Raw genomic sequence first — 5,216 nt, 5'->3', positions numbered from 1 at the left:
ATAAACAGGGATTGTTAAGGACTACAAACGCAGTGTCATCAACTCAGATGGACTAACAAACCCAGGGGAACATTTACCAAAGTCTGGTCAGAAACAGAAAGCCATCCAGAAAACATCAGCGGGCCCCAACTTTTATTACTAAAACTACGAGGTATACAGCAATGTGTGTCATGAATTGAGAGAAAAAAAAAAGTTCATCACATAATTTTCTTAAGTATTCTCTCTTTACAGCATTGTTCACAAGTGGCAAGTTCCTCGTGTTCTACATGTATATACATGTGTATATGGAATGTGTAAGAAGACATCCTCTCACTTTAAATGGGTTGTAAAGCAGTGGCTGCATTACTCATTTTAAGCCAACACAAGTTCCTGTTTTTAGAGGAACTGACAAAATAGAACACATTTCAATATTTACAGACTCAACTCATCAATACAGTAGGTCATGTAAGGCTGTAGAACGTTTGTGATTTTCAACTTGCTTGGGTATTAGTATTAAAGTTGTGGAATATCAGAGAACAAATGTGCTCTGGATAGCATTAGATTAATACCTCAGATGTTGCTCTGTTGGTGACAAACGATGCTTTTGGTTTAAAGTTATGCTTTCTGCAAACAAATGCATGGGAACACAGTGTGTGTGTGTGTGTGTGGTAGGACATACAGTTGGTGTCTAATGAGCTCACATACCGTCATAATCAATTTTTCATCATTGTTTTTGTTTGCTCCATCCTTCAGAGCTCCTCAATATCTCTTCCGTGATGACCTCTCCAGTGTTGGCCAGCATGCTCTTCAGCTCTTCTAAGTCTATGTATCCATCTCCGTTCCTGAAGGCAACACAAAGAAATAAATCTTCTCATCTCATCACTAAACTGAACCTCATCATCATTCAAGTTCAAGTTTGGAAGTGACCAGGAGATCTATGTTTGACTCTCGTGAGATTTAAATCTATAGTGGATTTTTTTTGATATTAACTTGGTGATTTTTGAATGTTGAAGTGTGAGCGTGTTGAGTAATCTTACTTGTCAAACATGCGGACAGTTCAGCCAACTCCTCCTCTGATTTTTCCTTTGCTCTCCTCCTTCATGCGCAGCGACCATCATAACCAAAAACTCATCAAAATCTACTGTGCCGCTGCCTGTGAACATACATCATGATATCATAATGACTCACATGGCTCGGATGTCCACAGTGATGTGACAGGCTCAATGCTGACATACCATCCTCATCCACCTCGTCGATCATCTCCTGTAACTCTTCTGGGGTGGGATTCTGTCCCAGCACCTCATCACCTTCCCCAACTCTTTGGTGCTGATGCAGCCGTCCTCTGCATCCTGGATGAAGATGTCAAACGCAGCCTTGAACTCTGTAAAGAGGTGTTTAAATTACTCACAGCTACAAACAGAGAAATACACTAACATGTAACACCGCTGACATAACAACCATCACAAAACTATTACAACCAGACCAGCAGGTCATTTCTTTCCTCATATTGTTATCTGGTTCTAATTTCAGGGAACTCGATTGAAGAACCAGCTCCACTACTCAATTAAATATTAATTATTCATTTATATAAACAATTTATTCTGCATTTTATTGTGTATTGTATGTTTTAGTCCAGCTGACGTTGTTTTCAGCCACACGTGAAGAATCAGTAAGTGAGTCAAACGGACGAGTAATGATCAAACCTGGCAGCTCTGTTTGGGATGCAACAACATCACACAGTCATTGTAGTGCCATGTTTGAATGGACACACATGATCAGCCTGTCGACAGTGTGCGAGTGTCTTATGTTGAGTAGAATAACTGTGTTGAAACAGTGTAGATGGTAAAGATGCTAAATGTCTGCCCCTCTAATATTAAACCTGGTGCTTAGAGTTGCAGAGCAAATAACTTTTCTGACAGAACCAAATCTAGTTCAAGTAAGTACAGTTTCTTAAAAAAGGGGCTTGTTTGTAACGGTTGTGATGTTACAGCAGGCATAAAAATAAGAGGACTGTTCCTCTCTTGGGAAGCTCAGTGCCAAGTCCATGAAAAGGGGGTCATGATTAATGATGTCGATTCAAAGGACAGCCACATCGTGAATCCATTCCATCCAACGACGGTGTGCAGTGTTTTTTTTTATGGTTTTAATCTTTTTATTGTTTTATGAAAGTCAATCATACTTTTCCTTTACGTGTCATTGTTAGTAGTCATCATACTTGTAGATAAGTGTTATGAGTATAATAAGTAATAATAAGACATAAATACAGACATGGTAGCATTGGTGCATTTCTCACCATTTTTCTGCTCCTCGGTCAAGTTCTCAACCTTAAGAGAAACAAAATGAGGGTGAACAGTGACAGTGAGCAGACATGCAGCTAATCATCTTGCAATCACTGCAATGTCATACTTCCTTCTCGCTTACTATTCTTGCTGTGATTCATACAATGGCAGGTGGGTGAGGAGGGGGTGAGGAGGGGGTGAGGGAGGGAGGGATGGGGGGGTTTTAATAGCCATCAGCTGTCCTTCCCTTCTTCCCTCTGAACTGTTCTTTGTTCTATTGTCGGGTAAAGACATCTGAACTAAACACAGCAGCCTGTCACTGTGCTCTGAGCTCATTCCTCCTATTGTGTCAGTGTCATGCGAGTTGAATGAACACACACACACACTCTAATTTCTGTGCTGTCAAACATACTAATTGTATGTTTGTAAGTGTCAATACTTACACTACTTTTTGAGAACAGTTTTTATTATTTTATTCTTTCATTATCTTTTATATTGTGTCCATCTGTTGTGTCCTGTCATGCTGTTTCAAAGTTGTCTTATGATTAAACCATGGTGAAAAAATACTGAATTATTTTTTATCACTAATTTTCTAATCTAAATAGATTCGTTGTTAAAAACACTGAATCAATCAAAAGAGAAACATGTTTTTAAAGTTTAAATGTAAATTTCTCTTCAGCTTGTGAAGGCACTCATATTCCCTCCAGAACTACCAAGGACATGACCTCAGTGTCCTCAACAGCTCTGGCCTGACCAAATTCAGATAAAATCATTTTCAGATTTTTTTATTTACCCTTAAAATTGTCTATTTTTCATATAATCAACATCTGTCCAATACAACAGCTGTGATATACACTGTAAAATATGTTAAAGGTTTGCATCACCTTTTTAAAGTCAAAGCCTCAAACATGACCAACTCTATTCTACAGTCTACACCACTGCTTAGAATTATCTTCTGATATCCATTTTCCTGGGAACAAAAAAAATAATAAATTCCTGATGATATCATCCAAACCATTAGACCATTGACCTCAGAAGAGCATCAAGTTAAATAAAACCGTCTGATATTGATTTTAAGGGTTTTTACTCTTTGGCTGTTGAACTTGACTTTGTAATCACAGAGCAGCTGTTAACAGATGTCACAATGGCTTCTAAACCTCCTCAGATACTGTGTGTCCCAGCAGAGCTCCCATATCATTTGATCGCAGAGTTCAAAAGTTTGTTCTAGGCACGCAACGTGTTCCACGACTTTCTGATTATTACATGCTTTGCCTCAAAGTCTTATCTGTACTCACGCTGCTTTATATACGTCATCCATGGCTGCTGGTCCTTCCCTTCCTCTGACACACCACTGCACTCACTGCTGCACTCAGACACAGCACAAATGAGCCAGCAATAACTGCCTCGCTCTTTATTGTTGGAGGAGCGTGGCACCAAAAAAGCTCTTGACCCATCCCCAAAAATCAAGGCTGATGGAGGGGAGGAGTGACACACTGAGAGAGCGAGACAGATCTAATAATAGGAAACAGAAGCCATCCAACAATTGTGGCATATTGAACAAGTGGAGATGCTCTCTCTGGGGTTGTCATCTCAGCTCATTTGAATTCAACTCCAAACGTCTCTGTTGGAACACATTCTGACATAAAAATAATAAAGTGGTGTTAAGGATGCAAAACTCCACACAGCTGACCAATCACAGTATGCAGTGGGTATTAACACTGGATCTTACAAAAATTGACCCCTAACCCCGTATTGTGTGTGTGTGTGTGTGTGTGTGTACGTATTTGTGTGAGGTGTGTGTGTGTGTGGGGGGATTTCCGAAACTAATCGACCACATGACGAGCCTTCTGGAGAAGCATACGGGCAGCAACAGCATCATATGCCACAGAGACAGTTGACTAGACAGTTAGGGCAAGATAGCAATGTTTATTATAGCGAGCGGGTACAATAGTCATAGCTAGCCTTAGATACAGCTAAATTTAACTGCTTTTTCCTACCTGTCTGCTGTAACGAACAAAACAATTAATGTGGCATCTCACTAACTGAGTTTGTTATGCCATATAAATACGAGGCAGTAAAAGCCAGTATCATGAGAACGTTATGGTTTGGCCTCCTGTAAATCACACTTTAAAGTTCAGTATTGAAAGTAATATATAGACAAAAGTCACATTTTGTGCACACGTCTTTAAGTTTATTGACATAGTGCATGTCTATAATTTTACAGTTTTCAATCAATTTTTTTGTACTGACATTTAATTCACCTTAATGACTAGGTTACTGCACATGTCGTGCACGTGCATATTTATGGATTAATTCATGCACCAGAAGTGTTTTCTTCAGGATGGGAACATACCATGCAACACCAGAGACTCCACGAACGCAAGCATTTATGTTGTCAGATACTTCACGAAGGAGTGAAGCAAACCGTAAAAGTTTATGATGTTTGCCTATAACTTATAGGTGGCAACTGTATATCTGACATATACAGACACATCAGTGTTGAATTCAGACATTGATTATGTTATTATATTTGGTGAGGTAATAATGAATGGGACAGAACATGATTAACATGATAAACATTTATGTAAGCAGTGAAAACACATATAATATTATATGTATTGTTGTATTGTTTGGACGTTTTAGTGTTTTGCAGATATTTGTTAGACCTCAGGACACCCAGCATGAAACCAGGACATCTGATCACCATGCATCGACGTAAGTGACATATGTGAAATAAGCTCACATGGACTTTCCTATCACTGCTTTTGCAATCATGTTGCCTCAGTTGCCTGGTCATGCCGCTTTGCACTTTACAACATCAGGAAAATCCCACCTTACCTAATCAGATGCTACTCAACTCCTGACACAAGCTGTGGTCATTTCAAGACTAGACTACCGTAGCGCCCTCCTGACGGGCCTCCCAGCCTGCACAGTGAAACCTCTTCAGATGATCCAGAA

The 5,216-nt window shown here is 39.5% G+C and overlaps 1 pseudogene; it reads right to left on the bottom strand.

Moving 5' to 3' along the window:
- Positions 1-549: 549 nt before the first annotated feature.
- Positions 550-3,638, bottom strand: LOC113747718 (troponin C, slow skeletal and cardiac muscles-like; annotated as a pseudogene).
- Between the last annotated feature and the right edge of the window lie 1,578 nt (positions 3,639-5,216).

This window comes from Larimichthys crocea, chromosome XV (genome assembly GCF_000972845.2).
Source record: "Larimichthys crocea isolate SSNF chromosome XV, L_crocea_2.0, whole genome shotgun sequence".
In the NCBI taxonomy this organism is placed as follows: Eukaryota; Metazoa; Chordata; class Actinopteri; family Sciaenidae; genus Larimichthys; species Larimichthys crocea.
Note: the sequence above shows the minus strand (reverse complement) of the source record. Positions and strands in the feature narration are given on the sequence as shown.